The sequence below is a fragment of the Salvelinus alpinus genome, chromosome 20 (genome assembly GCF_045679555.1).
Source record: "Salvelinus alpinus chromosome 20, SLU_Salpinus.1, whole genome shotgun sequence".
Lineage (NCBI taxonomy): Eukaryota > Metazoa > Chordata > Actinopteri > Salmoniformes > Salmonidae > Salvelinus > Salvelinus alpinus.
In genome coordinates this window covers 18,124,414-18,147,220 of record NC_092105.1, presented here as the reverse complement: position 1 = coordinate 18,147,220, position 22,807 = coordinate 18,124,414, and positions in this window count along the sequence as shown.

Below are 22,807 nucleotides of genomic sequence, written 5' to 3'. Positions count from 1 at the left end.
CTGGTCTCCCATCCAGGTACTGACCAGGACCAACCCTGCTTAGCTTCAGCAGCAAGCAAGCCAGCAGTGGGATGCAGTCTCATACCACCCTGCCTTAAACATCTAAACTTGAACAACCATTTCAGTAACAGGTGCAATAGTTCAAGTAATAATAGTTTAGAACAATTTATGTTGGCCAAACAGTTCTATTTTTCTTTCATCAGACCAGAGGACATTTCTCCAAAAAGTACGATCTTTGTCCCCATGTGCAGTTGCAAACCGTAGTCTGGCTTTTTTATGGCAGTTTTGGAGCAGTGGCTTCTTCCTTGCTGAGCGGCCTTTCAGGTTATGTCGATATAAGACTCGTTTTACTGTGGATATAGATACTTTTGTACCTGTTTCCTCCAGCATCTTCACAAGGTACTTTGCTGTTGTTCTGGGATTGATTTGCACTTTTCGCACCAAAGTACGTTCATCTCTAGGAGACAGAACGCGTCTCCTTCCTGAGCGGTATGACGGCTGCGTGGTCCCATGATGTTTATACTTGCGTACTATTGTTTGTACAGATGAACGTGGTACCTTCAGGCGTTTGGAAATTGCTCCCAAGGATGAACCAGACTTGTGGAGGTCTACAATTTTTTTTTCTGAGGTCTTGGCTGATTTCTTTTGGTTTTCCCATGATGTCAAGCAAAGAGGCACTGAGTTTGAAGGTAGGCCTTGAAATACATCCACAGGTACACCTCCAATTGACTCGAAGGTGATCGCCGATGCTCTATCACGGGTTTAGTAACTGGGGACGCTTGTTGGTTTTTGTTGTTGCAAACTGGGAGTTTGTAGGTTTTGGGGTGGGTGTGTTACGTTCCCCAGTTTAATTGTTGTGGGTTTGTGTATTTGTATGTGTGTATTTCAGGAAATGGAATCCTGGATTCTAAGCAGCTGATTGGTCGGCCCCGGTTGCAGATTGGAGCTCTGACCCCGCCCTCTCGTCAGGGGATACAGCTGTCTGCAATTACCAACTCCTTCTGCAGCTTGAAAAGCCAGTGTTCCTTTGTTAGGAGGGAGCTTCTTTGTATGTGCTGTGTTGGTTGTTAGTCTGGTAAATTTGTTGAAAGTATTTTGTAGCTGCTCCTGTAGAGGTATGTGTATACCATAGGACTTAGTGAACAATTTAAATAACTAAAAACCCCTAAGTTTGGTGAATTATTCTGTTGAATTTGTTCCCAGGGGGGGAAGGGGAAGGCACCTTGATAGTGTTTAGGCAAGAGGCCTGCGGGCATACAGTTGAAGTCGGAAGTTTACGTACACTTAGGTTGGAGTCATTAAAACTTGTTTTTCAACCACTCCACACATTTCTTGTTAACAAACTATAGTTTTGGCAAGTTGGTTAGGACATCTACTTTGTGCATGACACAAGTAATTTTTCCAACAATTGTTTACAGACAGATTATTTCACTTAGAATTCATTGTATCACAATTCCAGTGGGTCAGAAGTTTACTTACACTAAGTTGACTGTGCCTTTAAACAGCTTGGAAAATTCCAGAAAATGATGTCATGGCTTTCGAAGATTCTGGTAGGCTAATTGACATAATTTGAGTCAATTGAAGGTGTACCTGTGGATATATTTCAAGGCCTAACTTCAAACTCAGTTCCTCTTTGCTCGACATCATGGGAAAATCAAAAGTAATCAGCCAAGACCTCAGAAAAAAAATGGTAGACCTCCACAAGTCTGGTTCATCCTTGGGAGCAATTTCCAAATGCTTGAAGGTACCACGTTCATCTGTACAAACAATAGTACGCAAGTATAAACACCATGGGACCACGCAGCTGTCATACCGCTCAGGAAGGAGATGCCTTCTGTCTCCTAGAGATGAATGTACTTTGGTGCGAAAAGTGCAAATCAATCCCAGAACAACAGCAAAGGACCTTGTGAAGATGTTGGAGGAAACAGGTACAAAAGTATCTATATCCACAGTAAAACGAGTCCTATATCGACATAACCTGAAAGGCCGTACAGCAAGGAAGAAGCCACTGCTGCAAAATCGTCATAAAAAAGCCAGACTACGGTTTGCAACTGCACATAGGGACAAAGATCGTACTTTTTTGAGAAATATCCTCTGGTCTGATGAAATAAAAATAGAACTGTTTGGCCATAATGACCATCATTATGATTGGAGGAAAAAGGGTGAGGATTGCAATCCGAAGAACACCTTCCCAACTGTGAAGCACGGGGGTGGCAGCATCATGTTGTGGGTGTGCTTTGTTGCAGGAGGGACTGGTGCACTTCACAAAATAGAGAGAGGAAAATTATGTGGATATATTGAAGCAACATCTCAAGACATCAGTCAGGAAGTTAAAGCTTGGTCGCAAATGGGTCTTCCAAATGAACAATGACCCCAAGCATACTTCCAAAGTTGTGGCAAAATGGCGTGAGGACAACAAAGTCAAGGTATTGGAGTGTCCATCACAAAGCCCTGACCTCAATCCCATAGAAAATTTGTGGGAAGAACTGAAAAAGTGTGTGCGAGCAAGGAGGCCTACAAGCCTGACTCAGTTACAGGAATGGGCCAAAATTCACCCAACATATTGTGGGAAGCTTGTGGAAGGCTACACAAAACGTTTGACCCAAGTTAAACAATTTAAAGGCAATGCTACGAAATACTAATTGAGTGTATGTAAACTTCTGACCCACTGGGAATGTGATGAAAGAAATTAAAGCTGAAATAAATCTTTCTCTCTATTATTCTGACATTTCACATTTTAAAAATAAAGTGGTGATCCTAACTGTTCTAAAACAGGGAATTATTACTCGGATTAAATGTCAGGAATTGTGAAAAACTGAGTTTAAATGTATTTGGCTGAGGTGTTTGTAAACTTCCAACTTCAACTGTACATATACCCGTATTCTTTACTGTGTCTATTCACACTAGGTAAGACCTGGGCGGACCACCCCCTGTATTTTGGTTAGCGCGCCAGGTGGCGCTAAGATTAGGTACGTAGTGGGTAGGTAGGTAAGGTAGGAGAGGGGGGTCTTTAACTTTTAATTTCTTTGGTTCCATCCAGCCCCTTTCCCCCCACTTTACTGTGTGAAGGAAATAAATTCCCTGCAAACAGTAACTTTTCTCAGCCTCTGTCCTTCCCCGCACCTACAATCACATGCCTCTTTCACTCCACGGGGAGTTAAGTTGTAGCAGGGTGTTGTGTTCCCTCCACCAAGAGGTGTACATAACAGTGAGGATGGCCAAAACTATGATACGGGAAAACCTGTGCTCCGAATAGAATGTGTATCAAAACAAACAATACCTCACAATGATGGGGTGCAAAGAACTGAAATAAATAGTGTGTGTAAATGACATACAGGTGTGTGAACAGGTGATCAGAATTCAGGTGATTGGGATTCCCTGAACGCAGCTCACTTTCCAGTTCACACTCTGAAACACGTAGATCCCCTGAACGCAGCTCACTCCGGAGAGTGAGCTGCGTCAGAATGAGCTGCGTTCAGGGGATCTACGTGTTTGAGAGTGTGAGTTGGAAAGTGAGCTGCGTTCAGGGGATCTACGTGTTTGAGAGTGTGAGCTGGAAAGTGAGCTGCGTTCAGGGGATCTACGTGTTTGAGAGTGTGAGCTGGAAAGTGAGCTGCGTTCAGGGGATCTATGTGTTTGAGAGTGTGAGCTGGAAAGTGAGCTGCGTTCAGGGGATCTACGTGTTTGAGAGTGTGAGCTGGAAGCAGACGTTACACCTACATTGTGCCCCTGTCCTGAGAGGAGGGAAGTCCACCATGTAGCTAGATGTAGTATGCTAATGTTGACTAGCTAACTTTGCCCATAAAAAGAAAGTTAGGCTAGCAAGCACTTATTTTAGCCAGGTAGCCTTGGACAAGAAAAACTAAAAGCATGTACTGTATGACAGAGTCATAGACCATTTTGTCAACATGACAGGTAGGAGGATGGCATATGGGTTTCTTTACAAGTAGTGTGAGTCTACATTTTTTTCTACTTGCATGAATGTACACATGCACACACACACACAGAAATCAGAACCATGGACAGCGCTTGTTTTCCGTAAGTGGCAGCACCCTGTTCATCAGTGGAGGATACTGAGGCGAGGACGGCTCATAATAATGGTTGGAACGGAGCCGATGGAATGGCATAAATACGTTTGATGTTTTTCATACCATTCCACTTATTTCGCTCCAGCCATTAACACAAGCCCATCCTCCCCAATTAAGGTGCCACCAACCTCCTGTGCTCTCCATGGTTTTAAATCAATAGTTATTTAGTAGTTCGAAAATGTGGGAAACATTAACTTGCTTGACCATGCTGTAGGTCATGTAACTGTTTGTTACATGCAATATGCTTTGTGGACTTCACCGGACAGATGTTGCTCTCCGGTTTGTGATGAAACAAAGGTGTGGTTGAATTTATTCTGCCACTATCTTCTTATTGTCTCGGCCTTAGGCCTATATATTACGGTCGCAAGGCATATGAACTAACAGGTTATAGAACGAACAACACAATTATCACATCACATAGGTTGTAATATGGCTTTTCTTCTGGCTTGGCTTCTCCAGTGATTTTACTGGATCGACGTGTACGACAGCGTGCTCCAGTTCCCGCCACTGTCCAGCAACTTCGCACAGCCATTGAAGAGGAGTGGGACAACATTAAACAGCCTAAACACCTCTATGTGAAAGAGATGTGTCGTGCTGTATGAGGCAAATGGTGGTCACACCAGATACTGACTGGTTTTCTGATCCACACCCTCGTTTTTAAAGGTGTCTGTGACCAACAGATGCATATCTGCATATCCGTATTCCGAGTCATGTGAAATCCAATGATTAGGGCCTGAATAATTTATTACAATTGACTGATTTCATAATATGAACTGTAACTCATTTGTGAATTTCTGGATTTTAGATCAACTTTTACTGTACTGTATTATAAGCCTGCTGACACATCTTCTGAGAATGACATCAGTCAGTCTGCATCTGTGTGTTTTTGTGTGTGTGTTACTGGAGAGAGAAAGAGAAGAAAGAAAAGGAAAATAGAGAGACACAAAGAGATGGGGAGAAAAAGAGAGAGAGCGGGGGAGAGAGAGCAAAATATCCATGTGAGTGCTACTGCTGGTGTTGTTTGCGTCAGAGCTAACTGATGTCACCTCCAGAGCTCCAGCGCTGCACCCAGCTCCCTCTGCCTCACAGCCCAGTATTCCTATATACTGGCCGCACAGCCCAGTATTCCTATATACTGGCCGCACAGCCCAGTATTCCTATATACTGGCCGCACAGCCCAGTATTCCTATATACTGGCCGCACAGCCCAGTATTCCTATATACTGGCCGCACAGCCCAGTATTCCTATATACTGGCCGCACAGCCCAGTATTCCTATATACTGGCCGCACAGCCCAGTATTCCTATATACTGGCCGCACAGCCCAGTATTCCTATATACTGGCCGCACAGCCCAGTATTCCTATATACTGCCCGCACAGTCCAGTATTCCTATATTACTGCCCGCACAGCCCAGTATTCCTATATACTGGCCGCACAGCCCAGTATTCCTATATACTGCCCGCACAGCCCAGTATTCCTATATACTGCCCGCACAGCCCAGTATTCCTAAATACTGCCCGCACAGCCCAGTATTCCTAAATACTGCCCGCACAGCCCAGTATTCCTATATACTGCCCGCACAGCCCAGTATTCCTATATACTGCCCGCACAGCCCAGTATTCCTATATACTGCCCGCACAGTCCAGTATTCCTATATTACTGCCCGCACAGCCCAGTATTCATATATACTGCCCACACAGCACAGTATTCCTATATACTACCCGCACAGCCCAGTATTCCTATATACTGCCCGCACAGCCCAGTATTCCTATATACTGCCCGCACAGCCCAGTATTCCTATATACTGCCCGCACAGCCCAGTATTCATATATACTGCCCACACAGCACAGTATTCCTTCTACTGAGCCATTTAGTTTATGTTCATATTCTTTTATTATATGTTATTGTATTTGCATTGGCGAGAAGGAACCTGCAAGCAAGCACTTCATTGGATGGTGTATACCATATGTATCCTGTATGTATGACTAATAAAACTCATGGCTGGGCATGCTGATCCCTCCAGCCAGCACCACAGACCATGTGACTTCAGTCAGCTGATAGTCACACAGTTGTGTCTTCCTCCAGGAAAGGTAAATATCACTGTTTTCTACTAGAAAGGCTGTGACACCCATGTGACACACAGCCTGACCTATTAAAATGTGATTAGCAGTCCAGGTTTACACACCTTTAGTTGACATTGTTGGCAATTAGCATAAACTTCTGTAGAGAAATGCATGCATTCATGTAAGGAGGCCAACGCTTTGATCACAGCGACAGCATCATTGCATTTTGTTACACTAGAATTACATCAATTTCCAATGAAACACTGCTTTTTAAAAATGTAATTTGAGTAATTATGAAATTATGAAAAATATGAATAACATTCCAACCATGAGGCCAAAGAGGGCGCTTTTGTTGACAGATTGCAGGAAAGGGCCACAGGCATGTGGCAGAGTAGACGCAACTGTACACTGCCGCACATCAAGACAGTTCGTGGTGGACACACACACACACACAAACACAACACACACACACTTTCTCTCTCTCTGTGATGATGGAGGAGCAGGAACACAAAGGACCCAACAGTCTGACAGAATGGCAATGGCTTCAGTCCTCAACACAGTGAACACACACACATACACACTAAGACAATAACATGTACAGTACACATCACATCTATCGACCCCACTGGGACAGAGGTGCTGCATGTTATCATAAACATCAGCTACTGTTCATCATCTCTCCACTTCTTTCCCTTCCATCCCTCTTTTACCCCTCTCTATTACCTCACTCCCTCCCCCTAAGCTTAGCTTTTATTAACCATGAATGATGCTGACGTATTTTTGCCCCCTCAGGATTAGGGATGTGCGTATGTGAGTGTGCGTGTCTCTCTCTCTTTCTCTCACTGTGTGTGTCAGTTTATATTCTAAGCAGCAGGAAGATTGGGTGTTTGTGCTTGTACGGGAGAGAGAGAGCAAGAGAGAAAGGAAAATAATTCTTATGCACCAGTGAAGTGAGACAGTTGTGCCTCTCACAGGTGCAGTGCTGCGATAAGCATATCAAACAAAGGGAGAAAACGCACCAAACACAAATACAGACAGAATGATATCCTCCTCACCTACTTACGCACGCAAGGAAATTACTTCCCACCACAGAGACACAGGACTGTGGAAAGAGCAGCGGCTCAGGGTTTTTGTGTCCTTCTCACTTCGCTCTACAGACTATTAGTAGGCTGTATGGATCTACGATTAGTGCCGGGAGTTTTTCCTTAAAACCTGACCAGGAACAACTCTGGGCCCTTTTATCGGTTCACCACAGAAAAACATGACTTTATTTGAGTATGTACTGCATGTTCATGTCATTAAAGCAGAGAACATGATCCAGCCGTCAGTGTGGTGTGCCTACTCTTTGTGTGCTGCCCTTTGACACAGATAAACAACAACAGGAAGTGACTGAGGTCATCTGATAGCGTAGCAGTATGTTCTCGAGGCGTGCGTGTGTGTGTGTGTACACTCAAGGCATGGGGCCGCTGTAGCATGTGTTCGACTAATGGGGTCTCTTGACTGTTCTGTGTACGTATAGAGTATTTATCTTGTGCTAAGAGATGATACTGTGCTGTTTTAATAAACACACACATCACAAGTCAAACACACACACTAAAGTCAGATTCTTGGGCAATGTTGTCACATTGACGTCACGTAACACATTGAACAATGTGTTACATGACACCAAACACTCTTTCTACACTCTTAAAAATGAGAGTACAGTATTGTTCCCAGGAGAACAAAAATATCAGAATACACATGATGCACTTCAGAGGTACACATACTGATGTCACATGGTACTGGTCGGTACCTTGTAGGGTACATGTGCAGATAAAGAGTATCATAGTACATTTTGTACCCCAAATATTGAATATAAAAAAGGTACAACCACCACACTCTTGCTCGAAAAAGGGGTGAAATGTGAAGGTACAGTTCTGTTTCCCAGGGTACAAACGTATTTTGTGTACCCTCAATATGCACCATAAGGTACAATTATGAATTTCTGCCACCTAAAAAGGAACTAACGAATTCCAATAGGAATTCCAAATCACTTTGTAAGCCAGCATAATGTGACTTGCAGGTAAGGTTTTGGGAAAGTTACCAGAATTTTTCAAGCCTACATGCAGGCCTGATGTGGCCTGTAAACCACGAGTTTCAGGCAACTGTATTAGGGTAAAACTAGGTCTCAGAATAAGGCCTTATGAGTAATGTATTGTCATAAAGAGCATCATTTGTATGATAATATACTGTACGCCTAGGAACTCACTAAGTGAAGGCCACAGGACTGAAATTAATGAATTCAACCATGGTGTTATTGTCACTAACAAATACAGTCATGGGTGGTAACTCTACAATTCACTCAAAAAGGCAAGGCACACAATTACGCACCTATAACTAAAAGTAGAAAGGAGGACCTTACAGGGTCCCACCCCAGTGACAAATGGTTGTACCGCTTTAGGAACAAATCTAACCCTTTATTGCTGAGAGTGTACCCTTGTAACTGCAGAACACTCCCCCCTAAATGGTAAATGTTTGTGCCCCACAAGACTGTATCACCCATGTTCTCTGCATCGCTCCAAGGAGGACTCCAACTCTTCAGTCTTTATTATCAGCTTTAATAATAACGACATGACCACGTCTGTACCTACTGCACCCCACTGAATGGAATATCAATGTGAGATTTTGAGAAACACTCTTTCTCTGTCACACATGAACACACGCACGCTTGCACACACACGCACGCTTGCACACACACGCACACACACACAGCAGTCTTATATCAAGCCTGCATGCTCCCTAGAAGTCTGTTCCCTATGGAGTCCCAGTGAGTCTGACTGTACCAGTAAGCCTGGTATAAATATTTCAACCCTCGACCCACTCCCTCCACTCATAATCTCTGAGTTATGCTACCATAGGCATTTAAACACTAAATACCCCTAGGGGAGCTCATATCTGTTAGACTGAACACACCCACTGCACATATACTGTCTTTACACCACACACAAATGCATATGGGTGTACACACACACACACACACACAAACATGCAGTTATGTACACACACACAGTGACATTAACACAGGATGAGCCAAGATGAGCCAACAAGCAGGTGACGATAGGGAAGATCTCACTCATAATCCATCCCACAACACACACACACCTCCCCTCCACCTCTCTCTCCCCCGGTCATTTGCGTAAGTACTGGACAGCTCTACGTCATCCCGCTTTCGCCAGCGGTAGGTTGACTCAGAGAAAAGAGGAGAGGTGTGTTTGCAGATGAGCCAGACATTTCTTTGTCCTCCTGAGCACTGTGTCACATTAAAAGGGAAAAAATTGACTGGTGCTGAGCTGGGCCATGAATACACACCCGCAGACAGATAGACTTCCATGCAAACAAACACACACACACACACACACACTAAAGACACTCAGAGGGACACGATAACAAAAGACACTCGTATGAATACATTACTTTCTAAACACACACTGACACACGTACAATACAAACAACCCCACAAGCATCCATACTGCAGTGATGACGCACAACACAAAACATATAGGCTACATCTAACAATACAGACAGCCCAAAGACAGGTGCCATTAATGTTCATTCAATGGTTCACAGGGTAACTCTTTAAAAAAAAAAAAAAAAAAAAAAAAAAAAAATCGGACAGTGCTTTTCTTTGAACTGCTCAACTATCGATTGTGGTCCATATGAGGTTGGACTGACTGACATAAGCCTGATGAATCACCCTCCCTCTCTTTCAGCCTCTTACCTTCATTCTCTCATTGTCTTCTTCTGTTTTTCTCTCATCTTTCAAACTCTATTTACTCTTGTTTTTCTGTCTCACCTCATTTCTCTCTCTACCCCTCCTTCTTTCTCTCTACCCCCTCCTTCTTTCTCTCTACCCCCCCCCCCCCTTCTCTCTCTAGGGACAGGGACCCAAACAGAGGGACAAAGGACAGTAAATGACACAATGACCCACAGGCAGTGTCAGTGATCAAATCAAAGGGTACTTGTCACGTGCGCCGAATACAACAGGTGTAGACCTTCCAGTGAAATGCTTACTAACAATAAAGCAATAGTGCAAAAAAGGTATAAGGTGATCAATAGGTAGGTAAAGATATAAAACAACAGTAAAAAGACAGGCTATATACAGTAACGAGGCTATAAAAGTAGTGAGGCTACATACAGACACCGGTTAGTCAGGCTGATTGAGGTAGTATGTACATGACATCATGTACATGATGTCATCCATTCTCAGACAATGTGACACGCCCACCAAAACTTATGGAGGAAAGGTTGGAATTATGAGAAATACTCAACTGCGTAATGCGTTTTTGGTGTAGAAAAATCCATCATACAGCATGAAATGTTTTATCTTGATTTGCGCCTAATTAACACAACCATGGGAGTAGACAAGTGTAGCTATTGCCTCATCAAATCAAATCAAATTGTATTGGTCACATACACATGGTTAGCAGATGTTAATGCGAGTGTAGGGAAATGCTTGTGCTTCTAGTTCCAACAGTGCAGTAATATCTAACAAGTAATAACTAACAATTCCCAACAACTACCTAATACACACAAATCTAAAGGGGTGAATGAGAATATGTACATATAAATATATGGATGAGCGATGGCTGAGCGGCATATGCAAGGTGCAGTAGATTATATAAAGTACAGTATATACATGTGAGATGAGTAATGTAAGATATGTAAACATTATTAAAGTGGCATTATTTAAAGTGGCATTGCTTAAAGTGACTAGTGATCAATTTATTAAAGTGTCCAGTGATTGGGTCTCAGTGTAGGCAGCAGCCTCTGAGTTAGTGATTGCTATTTAACAGTCTGATGGCCTTGAGATAGACGCTGTTTTTCGATCTCTCAGTCCCAGCTTTGATGCACCTGTACTGACCTCGCCTTCTGGATGATAGCGGTGTGAACAGGCAGTGGCTCGGGTGGTTGTTGTCCTTGATGATCTTTTTTGGCCTTCCTGTGACAACGGGTGATGTAGGTGTCATGGAGGGCGGGTAGTTTGCCGGTGATGCGTTGTGCAGACCGCACCACCCTTTCGAGAGCCTTGCGGTTGAGGGCGGTGCAGTTGCCGTACCAGGCTGTGATACAGCCTGATACAGTTCTACATGGAAGTTCTACTGTGATACAGTTCTACATGGAACCCTTTTGGTAGCATCCACATTAATATAGAAGTGTTTAGAAATATATTGTTATTTACAATAAAAGTGACTCCAAAATGACACAATACATGATTCACCATTCATTTCTACAAAATAATCTGAAACACAACCAAAACAAAGAGTAAATGGGTCCATCAAACGTATAGAGTCACAAGCTTCATGTAGTCATTGTGTGCTATGAATATGGGACCAAATACTAAACTTTTGACTACTTTAATACTCATAAGAGAATATGTCCAAATACTTTTGGTTCCCTAAAATGGTGGACAATGTACAAAACGTGCTGTAATTTCTAAATGGTTCACCCGATATGGATGAAAATATCCATCACATGCACACACACGCACACAAACACAAGCTTCTTATGGGAGATAGTCCATAGCTTATGGTTGGAAGAACATTTCTGCTCCAAGGTAAGACCAAAGGTGACTAAGAATTAGTAATCGTATCGGACAAGAGAGAGATTGGAGAGAGAAAGCGTGAGACGTAGATAAGGTCTGATCAACTTTAAGAGCATTAAATCTCCTGCTGCCGACCATCATGTTTGGGAGATTACTATAGATTATAGAGGCAATGTGACCCTGGACACACACACACAAACACACACACCTTCAATGATAATTCTGTAGAGTTTGTGTCTCTGTCATCTTCCGGCTGTTTGTCAGGGATGGTTGTAGAGGAATAGACCCGGAGATGACAGACAAGTCACAGACATGACATCACTCAAGAAAGAGAGAGAGAAAAGGATTGAAAGTTGTAAAATATTAAAAAGAACACAATTAAAGAGAGAAAGACAAGAAGTGACGTGGGGAAAGAAAGGACATTGTCATAAAAAAAGGAAAGAAAAAAGGTGGAAAACTAATTGATAGATGGTTTTGCTAACGTCATGAAAACGATGCACACGCTTCAATGGGGCAGAAGTCCGTGTGTAGTGATTCTGGATGGCCACAGCTAGCAACAAATTACAAATAGCTTCCATGTGGGGAATCGTAGGTGGCTCATTTCAGCTAGTTGTATCTTGTTCTTGATATCATGTCTTGTTTTGAGGTGTCTTGACTGATGTCACGTCTATGTTAATATGGCAAAAAATTAGCTAGCTAGCTAATCAACAACTGTAATGATGTAATTGAGAGACAAGTGCTCATTGTGCAAATGTCAACAATCTAAGCCAACCCTGTCTGTTTTGCCTCATAGTTGCAGAAGCGTTGGTTTTGTTGTTAAACAACCAACCCGTCTATAGGGGCAGTGAGGTGTCAGATGAGAGGTATTCTTCTCTCAGGTGAGTCAGTCTGGATAGGAGTTCTCATTGATATGATTTAGTGAAGTGATTAGATGTGTCAGAGGGAGAGAGGAGGCTCATGACTCTACATGAGAAGAGAGGACTGGGACACAGCACACATACCAACAAGGTGGCTGAAGATATGAGAGATCTCCTATGAGATGAGAGTGTGTGTAGAGGTGTGTGTGCCTGTAAAGCAAGCTATAAGTCTTTGACTTGTTGCTGAATAAAATCAGTGTGTGATGACATAGTGGACACAGAATGTACTTTTGCGTACATAAGTTTTCATGTACCAAATAAAAATCTGACGGTCAATGTGTTTCCATTACATTTTAAACTCTACCAATAGTTTTGTCACAAAAACTGCTGCGTTAAATAGCAAATGTGCCCACTCTGGTCTTGGCACGTGTGCTCTAGCCAATAGCTTGCAGATACAGTGCAGATAGGCCTACAGTGCAGGTAGGCTGTGCGGGTAAGCTAGTCTACATGATGCAAGTATTATGGATAAAAGCAAGAATATTTGTATTTGTCAACTGGCAGTCAAGCATTGATCATCATGTCACCAGAAGGACCACACAACATGGCATCACGTGACTCCAAGTTCACTTGGATATGATGGTTATTATATTAATATCTGCGCATAAAGACATTCCCACCTCCATTTCACACATTACACATTTTCACAAAAAAGATCCCACCATGTTGAACTAACAAATTATCTGTCTGCATTTATAAAATTGTACTGAAACGTCCTGTTGCCATCACAGCTGTCATGATTTTTCTTTTTACAGTACTGTATGAGTTTACTCGCATAAAATCTGTAGATGGAAATGTGGTTAGTGTGACAAAAATATTTTTTGAAACAGCAAAATACTCAAATATTTGGTTCCAGCATTCGTGGGGTCATTTGGGAAATGCTCGGGAGTTAAGAAGGATTTTAGTTAGGTCCAAACCTTTTGGCGTTTGACAGACTCTGGATCTGGGTTCCACTTCTGAGTCCGTTGGAGAGGATCAGCTTGAGCAAAGTGATGTGCAGAATCACTGATCTACAAATATTATTCCCTGACAAATAATAGGCTTTGTGCGATTAAGATTTGCAGAGCTACGCTTCTCATGGCTTAGGCGATCCCCCACATCAAACACACGTGCAACTAGACATTCATTGATTGATTGGAGAGAGCTTGTGTTAATTAACCCATCAGAGTCTAAGCCCTGTCTAAGTGGGTGGAGGCGGCGGCAGGGGGGGTTCTACTAAGCTATATGGAATTGTTTTAAGAAGGTATTTTTTTCTAAGAGTGTAGCGATGACATACAGGAAGGAAAGGAAGTGGGAGATTAATGCAATAGGGCTATGATTATTACCGTCTACAGGTCAGAGTCAGACAGTGATGGACACTGTGCAGAGTCATGAATGATGTTGGGATGATGGTCACCACAGCACAAGTCCTCCATCAGCAACATTTGTTGTTTAGCTTGTTCTCCTACTGCCTCCCTCCACCCATCCCTCTTTTCATGTAGGGGGGGTTCTACTAAGATATATGTAATTGTTTTAAGAATGTCATACCAAGGATCATTTAGCTATTTAATTAAGATTTTTTTAAACCCATTGAAGTAAAAATAAAATTATATATTTGTTATAATTGTTGTTAGCCCATATAAACACATTGAATAAAAATAACATGTACACGTTTGTGAGAGTCTCACCTTTGCATAGAGGGGTCATAGTGTGTAGCCCAAAGTTTCTAGGCCAAACCGTTTGAACGCTACAGACAATTTGATGAGAAGACCGATTCTCAGGATGTCTCATGGTCTGACAAACGCTCCAGCTCTTTCACCGCAGATGCGGCAGTGCGACATAAGCTGACGCGGTGGATTGAGACGCATCCAATGCAAAAAAACACGATATCTCTAGCTTAAGCTGACAGATTGTTAATGGGGATTTCTTTATTATGCTAATTAGATTTCCACAGGGGTGAGGAAATTGAAGCTAGGGGGTTAAAGAACCTTTCCGAGGATGTTCTACCTGCAGCAAACCTAGTGGATCATGCTGGAATACTGGTAAAAGCGCAGTGCCTCAAAGTGCCACAAAACTCCTGGCCATACACTCTTAGAGAACCCTTTTTGGTTCCAGGTAGACCCTTAAAAGGTTCTACCTGGAACCAAAAAGGGTTCTTCAAAGGCTTATACTATGGGGACACCGAGGAACACTTAGGTTCTTGATAGCTTTTTCTTCTTCTAAGAGTGTAGTGATGACATACAGGAAGGAAGGGAGTAATACAATAGGGCTATGACTATTACTGTCTACAGGGCAGGCTAGGTCAGAGACGGACAGTGATGGACACTGTGCAGTCATCAATGATGTTGGGATGGTCAGCACAAGTCCTCCTTCAGCAACATTTGTTGTTTAGCTTGTTCTCCTACTGCCTCCCTCCCTCCACCCATCCCTCTTTTCACGTAGACATGCATATACACTGACCCACAAGTGGGAAACCAATGGCAACAGATAAACATGAAGTGAGCAAGACTGGAGGCCTAGTGCTTAGTGAGATGCTATCTGATGTTATCAACTACAGTCCTACATAACGCATCTACTGTCTAGGTCATGAGTACCACTACAGCAGCAATTCTCAACAGGCGGATCCAGCTGCTTTCACCTATTCAGTCCAATTCAATAACTCATGAAGGGGAGTGAGCGAGGGCAGAAGTGATGAGGGGATAACTGATTGGAATGAAAGACGGCCTATTGGAGAGTCAGTTAGGTGGTCTCACTCTCTCTGCAGTGAGGTCATTACATGATCATAATAAACCCGGGCTGACGCACTTCCACTGGGCTCATTAACATTCCCTGCATTCCTCACCCTATTCCCATGCCCTGCCTGGACCCAGGAGGCACCTCAGAGGTTTAGTAGGCTTACACTCCGTAGACGTCCTGACACCAGAACACTGAACATTGCGTCCTTTATTCTGACAGAGAGCCCATTACTGATCTAGATCTAATTATTGCGGATGTAAAATTGCAATTAGTACAAAGCTTTTAGAATATATTGCATTAGGCTAACCTTTTGGGAATGGGGACAATATAGCTTTCGCAACATAAATGGATGAGTAAAGAAAAACGGTACATTCATTCAGTGGAGCAACTGGACATACACACATCCAATTACCGGTAGGTCTTTACATGATCTTAATCTTCACTTGGGATAATGTAATACAGTACAAGGGCGCCATCTATAAACCAAAAAGCATACAGCAACCCTGGGTGGTATGGCTGCGTAAACAATGAGCACAGCAGTTCAGCACACATTTGATGTGACTCATAGGCACCACTTATTCCTACTCCATTATTCAATCGATTTCATAGTCAACAGTTCTGATATGTTGTTCGGACTGCAAGGATAGTACATACCTAAAACTAAATCTGTTCATTTAAGAGAGACAGTTTAAATTATCGGCACCACCATTGGCGAAACAGCGGCAACATGACAAAATGATTAGCTTTGAACAGATCAAGGGAACCAGAAAAGGCATGTATTGAATGCACATATCTGTTAACGTAATAAATAATATGCAGTTGGTCTGATAAAATGTGAAAACTACTCTTTATAGCTACCTCTACTGGTCATTGAGAAAAGTTTACAGCACAGTATTCCCATCCAAGTACTAACCTGGCCGACTACTTAGTTTCGGAGATAGGGCGCTGTTACGTACACCTCTAGGAAGAAGGAACGCAACATCCTGCTACAACTCAACTCCCTGTGGAGCGAAAGAGGTATGGGACTGTAGGTGCGAGTAAGGATGACAAAGGCAGAGAATTTACCGGGAATGTATTGCTTCCTTCACACAGTAAATTTGGGGAAAAGGGGCTGAATGGAACCAAAGCAAAGAAAGTAAATGTCAAAGCCTCCCTCTCCTACCTTACCTGCCTACCCACTACTTATCACCACCAAAATACAGGGGGTGGCCCACCCAGGTCTTACCTAGTGTGCATAGACAGTGAATACTATGGGTTATGTATGCCCGCAGGCCTCTTGCCTAAGCACTCCCTAGGTGCCTTCCCCTTCCCCCCTAGGAACAAATGAAACAGAAAAATACAAATGTAAGTAAACAATTTCAATAATAAAAAACACTGCGTCCTATGGGGACACACATACCTTAGAAGCAGCAGCTATAAAGTACTTAACAAAAACCTGTCTCAGCAAAAACAGGACATTAATAAGCTCTCTGTCTGAGCAACAAACACAGAACATAACCATCAGCCCTCTCTGAGAAACAACCAGCACAGGATAAATCAATCAGCTCTCTTAACAACCAACACAGGACACACTCATCATCTCTCTTCTGAGCAACAGAACACTGGCTTATATAGCTGGAGAAGGAGTCTAATGGGATACAGCTGTATCCTGACGAGGGGGCGAGGTCAACTCTCCAATCATCAATGAGACCGACCAATCAGCTGCTTGGATGAATCGAGGAAGCCATCCTGAAACACACACATACAGACAAAACCACAACACAGAAACTGGGGAACGTTTGCCCATAAGAAAAGTAATATTGGTTGGATCGACTATTTGAAGTTCATATCTCTGGAAAAAGTGTACGGTGAAAGAACCATTATTCAAATGAAATGAAATCAAATTGTATTGGTCACATTCTCATATTTAGCAGATGTTATTGCGGGTGTAGTGAAATTCTGTAACACACTCAGTTGAAGTAACTAGTAGCAGTGTTCCTAACATTCTATATTCTGAACTTTAAATAGACATTTACAGCCATACAGTCCCAAAAAGCAAAATGTAACATTAACATACACAATTATATTGTTAATCAATATAAGACAGTTGCCTCTGATGAAATAATACAATAGTACACCATACTGTGCTGGCTGACAGCACCTGGTATTCCCAAGCGGTCTCCCATTCAAGTACTACCAGGCCCGACCCTGCTTAGCTAGCGAGATCGGGCGTATTCAAGCTAAGCGGCGAAAGGTGATTTGGGTAGACTATAAAAAGTTGATGAGCCTCGGCAACATAGACCTAATCAATTCCCAACAATAGAAAGCAAAGCAGGCCAAGTTATGCTTATACACTACCGTTCAAAAGTTTGGGGTCACTTAGAAATGTGCTAATTTTTTGTCTAATAAAATAACATAAAATTGATCAGTGTAGACATTGTTAATGTTGTAAATGACTATTGTAGCTGGAAACTGATGTTTTTTTAATGGAATATCTACATAGGCTGCTTCGTTAAATAGTACCCGCAAAACACCCGTCTCAACGTCAACAGTGAAGAGGCGACTCCGGGATGCTGGCCTTCTAGGCAGAATTCCTCTGTCCAGTGTGTGTGTTCTTTTGCCCATCTTAATCTTTTCTTTTTATTGGCCAGTCTGAGATATGACTTTTTCTTTGCAACTCTGCTTAGAAGGCCAGCATCCCGGAGTCGCCTCTTCACTGTTGACGTTGAGACTGGTGTTTTGCAGGTATTATTTAATGAAATTGCCAGTTGAGGACTTTTGAGGCGTCTGTTTCTCAAACTAGACACTCTAATGTACTTGTCCTCTTGCTCAGTTGTGCACCGGGGCCTCCCACTCCTCTTTCTATTCTGGTTAGAGCCAGTTTGTGCTGTTCTCTGAAGGGAGTAGTACACAGCGTTGTACGAGATCTTCAGTTTCTTGGCAATTTCTTGCATGGAATAGCCTTAATTTCTCAGAACAAGAATAGAATGACGAGTTTCAGAAGAAAGTGCTTTGTTTCTGGCCATTTTGAGCCTGTAATCAAACCTACAAATGCTGATGCTCCAGATAGTCAACTAGTCTAAAGAAGGCCAGTTGTATTGCTTCTTTAATCAGTATAACAGTTTTCAGCTGTGCTAACATAATTGCAAAATAGTTTTCTAATGATCAATTAGCTTTTTAAAATTATAAACTTGGATTAGTTTACACAACGTGCCATTGGAACACAGGAGTGATGGTTGCTGATAATGGGCCTCTGTACGCCTTTGTAAATATTCCATTAAAAATCAGCCGTTTCCTGCTACAATAGTCATTTACAACACTAACAATGTCTACACTGTATTTCTGATCAATTTGATGTTATTTTAATGAACAAAAAATGTGATTTTCTTTCAAAAACAAGGACATTTCTAATTTCTAATTTCTTTTTAACGGTAGTGTACATCTGTCAGATGCTGGACATTTCAACTTTACGCAAACTTTTCAAGTTAATGTGATCCTCCAAAAGTCATTCAATCAATTTCCTCTTCATTTTAACAAAATGAACTAACCATAGCATCATACAATTGTGTCACTTATTTATGTTACAATGAACAGTAATCTATAACGGTTTATACTTTATTATCTAGCAAATAAAACACCTCAATCCATTCTGTCTGAGGACACAAGTAGGCCTATACATTATAACATGATAGGAATAAGTATCAGTGCTACAATAACAGATTACATGCATTGGGGGTATTCAAAAGAGAAAATCAATCTACAAGTAGTAACGTTAGCTAGGCCTCGTTCACTTTGAAATAGATGCTAAACCATTCATCCGATGACTATAACTAAAGTAAAGCGAAAATAAATGCTTACAAAACTCATTCTCAACACTAAACTCAACATATCAGAATCAAAACTGGGCCCATAACATGGTGGCTGTTTTATTTCAAACCAACACCATTTGAACAACAAGATCAGAGAACGAATGCAGTCCCCCACTACCACAATTTATGCAGTCACTGTTTTCACATTTTGAATACATTAGCTGAGCCTTGCCCTGGGAGAACCGCCTTGCTGATCACATTATCTCCTTTGCCAGGTAAGTATGAGTTAACTTTTACAAGTCGGTGGATGGGCACTCATTCCAGTCGAAACTGTTCGGCTGACAGTTATCACTCTGGCTACTGATAATAACGCATCATATTTACCAGGGTTTAATGGCGTTTATGATCGCAGTTGTGGACACTTGAAAAGTCATTACTTTATTACATTGCTTAACTTTTTCTTAACATTTGTCATAGTTAGTTAAAGCTACGAATTTGTATCCACTCTCGTTGGGCTGCATATTTTCCACCATTTTCTTCAAATCGGAAAACGTTGTGAAGCCACGCCCATTTTCTGCAATATGGGCCTTAAAAGCACGGAACTAGTCTCCACTGCGTGTATACTTCGTATTATGATGAATTTAGTAAGACATCCGGGAACTTTTGGCATACTAACTATATCTATACTATGACCAATAAGCATACTATATACTCAATTTACGTCACAAATAGTATGGTGCGGTTAGTATGAGTATTTGAACACAGCTAAAGTATACTTGCTACGTCATCCATCCATTGCAAATAAATTCATTAAAAATCCTACAATGTGATTTTCTGGATTTTTTTTCCTCATTTTGTCTGTCATAGTTGAAGTGTACCTATGATGAAAATTACAGGCCTCTCATCTTTTTAAGTGGGAGAACTTGCACAATTGGTGGCTGACTAAATACTTTTTTGCCCCACTGTACATACTGAGTATCTTGATATGTAAAAAGTTACGTAGGCAGATATTTTTGTCCAATGTCATTGCGAAGAGCTATGCATCCAATTGTGAGTAGATCCATCAGAATCACCTTTATTTGGCAAGTACGATCACATATACCGGAATTTGATTTGGTGAAATGGTGCTGCCATAGTAAACAGAATCAACAAACAGAATATTGACGATAAACATAATACAGACAGATTATATTTACACAAGAATTTCTGAATCTACATACGCTAGCCAATAAATAGCAACAACAAAAAAAACACAACCTTTAATATCTGTTTGTTTTTACTTTCAACAGGGTTATTTACCGGAGTATGGGGTGCACCTTTCCTGAAAGTACTGAATTTGTGAAAATAAGGCAAATCCAATGACTTCTGACAAATAGGCCTACATGAATCAGCCTTCTGTCAACAGTTCGCTATATAGTTAGCGCACTTCTACATGTGACCAAATGTACAGTTTAAGCTCTTAAATTATTAAACTTGCGACAATCTGCTCCTGCCAGCTCTTCACTAGTCACCTTTAAAATCTCTCCATTTAGGTCATTGAGGCTAGCGTTTGTTGATTTAGTTGCCATGACACCTATACCTACAAAAGCTAACGAGGATCAAATGAAAAAATGCGTTTCTCAGCTGGTGTATTTCATATGCAGACATTGCGATGCGATTCAAGATCAATAAATGTTGTTGACACATTAAACCAATACCCATGAAAGGCATTACTTTAATTGAATCATTACAAATGATTCCCATTTGATTGATACCCTGTTTAAATCTTAAGCTTATGGTCCCCAAAATTGGGCACTAGAATTACTTTAATGTGTTTGTATATGTTTACATGACTTATTTTATTGATTTCCCACCGTTTTAGAAGTCAGAAGACAGCCAAACCCTACCTTCCTAGGTAAATGTCCTCTCGAATAAACATGTATTTGCCTCCCTCTGGTTGTCGGCTGCATCATTACATCCATTTATATCACTTTGCTGCAACGTTATGCCAAAGGGGCGGTCCTTAGAAAAACATTTATCCAGCTCGACTGCTTTCACTGCACAGACATGCCAAAGCAAATCGCTGAATTTGTCTTGAGCAGTCGGATCTAAATGCACAACTTTCATAGCTCTACGATAAAGAAAAGAAGTAAAGAAGCAATTTTGTGTGGAAGTCCAACATTTGTTTTACATCGGACGCAGACGCATTGCATATGCTCAGAACGACAAAATTGATCCCTTTACATAGCCCTTCTCACATTGTCTATAAGAGGGACACACGCCATTTTTAATGGCCCAAATGTTGATTTAGACATTCACAAATGTAACAGATTTTGAGTATCACTAATGTCAGTATATGTTTGGTAAAGTTATAAAGAAGGTGAAATATTTTGGGTAGATTTTATTAAAACGGATTATAACTATATATGGACATTTTATAAAGTATGATATCATCATATTCATATAAGTTTTATTATACTTTTATTGTGTACTAGATCATATGGGTTGAAAAGTGTTCTCAGACATAAATATATATGTATATATATATCTCACATACGCCGAATACAATGGCTGTAGCCCTTACCGTGAAATGCTTACTTACAAGCACTTAACCAACAATGACGTTTTAAGAAAATTTAGTTAAGAAAATATTTACTAAATAAACTAAAGTAAAAAAAAAAAAGGAACACAATAAAATAACAATAACAAGGCTATATACAGGGGGTACCGGTACCGAGTCAATGTGCTGGGGTAAAGGTTAGTCGAGGTAATTGAGGTAATTTGTACATGTAGGTAGGGGTAAAGAGACTATGCATAGATAACCAGTGAGTAGCAGCAGTATGAAAACAAAGGGGGGGTCAAAGCAAATAGTCCATGTGGCCATTTGATTAATTGTTCAGCAGTCTTATGGCTTGGGGGTAGCAGCTGTTAAGGAGCTTTTTACACCTAGACTTGGCGCTCCGGTAACGCTTGCCATGCGGTAGCAGAGAGAACAGTATGACTTGGGTGACTGGAGTCTTTTTGTCAAAGACACCGCCTAGTAGAGGTCCTATAGAGGTCCTGGATAGCAAATAAGCTTGGCCCTAGTGATGTACCCTCTGTAGCGCCTTACGGTCGAATGCCAAGCAGTTGCCATACCAGGAGCTGATGCAACCGGCCAGGATGCTGTTGACGGTGCAGCTGTAGAACTTTGTGAGGATCTGGGGACCCACGCCAAATCTTTTCCGTCTCCTGAGGGGGAATAGGCATTGTCAAGCCCTCTTCACAACTGTCTTGGTGTATTTGGACCATGATAGTTTGTTGGTGATGTGGACACCAAGGAACTTGAAGCTCTCGACCCACTCCACTACAGCTCCATCGATGTAAATGGGGGAGGGGGGGGACACTACTACATGACTAAAGACATAGCGAAACAGTGCAAAATGGCTGTCAGCGCAATTAAATGTCATTCACGGTGCAGTAGACACATTTTACCTTTAAAAATTACCAGTAGATGTCAATATTTACCTAATATGAGAAGCTGACACCCTCAGCAGGTCAGTGCAATTCCCCGAGCAGGCGTTACTTAACGGAAATATGCAAATATATAGTAGAACGCGCCAATAGGATCTTGCTATCTCGTGCTTGGTTCGGCCCACCTCCTTTTTGTTCTGCCCACTATGATTAATTTGCTCATTGG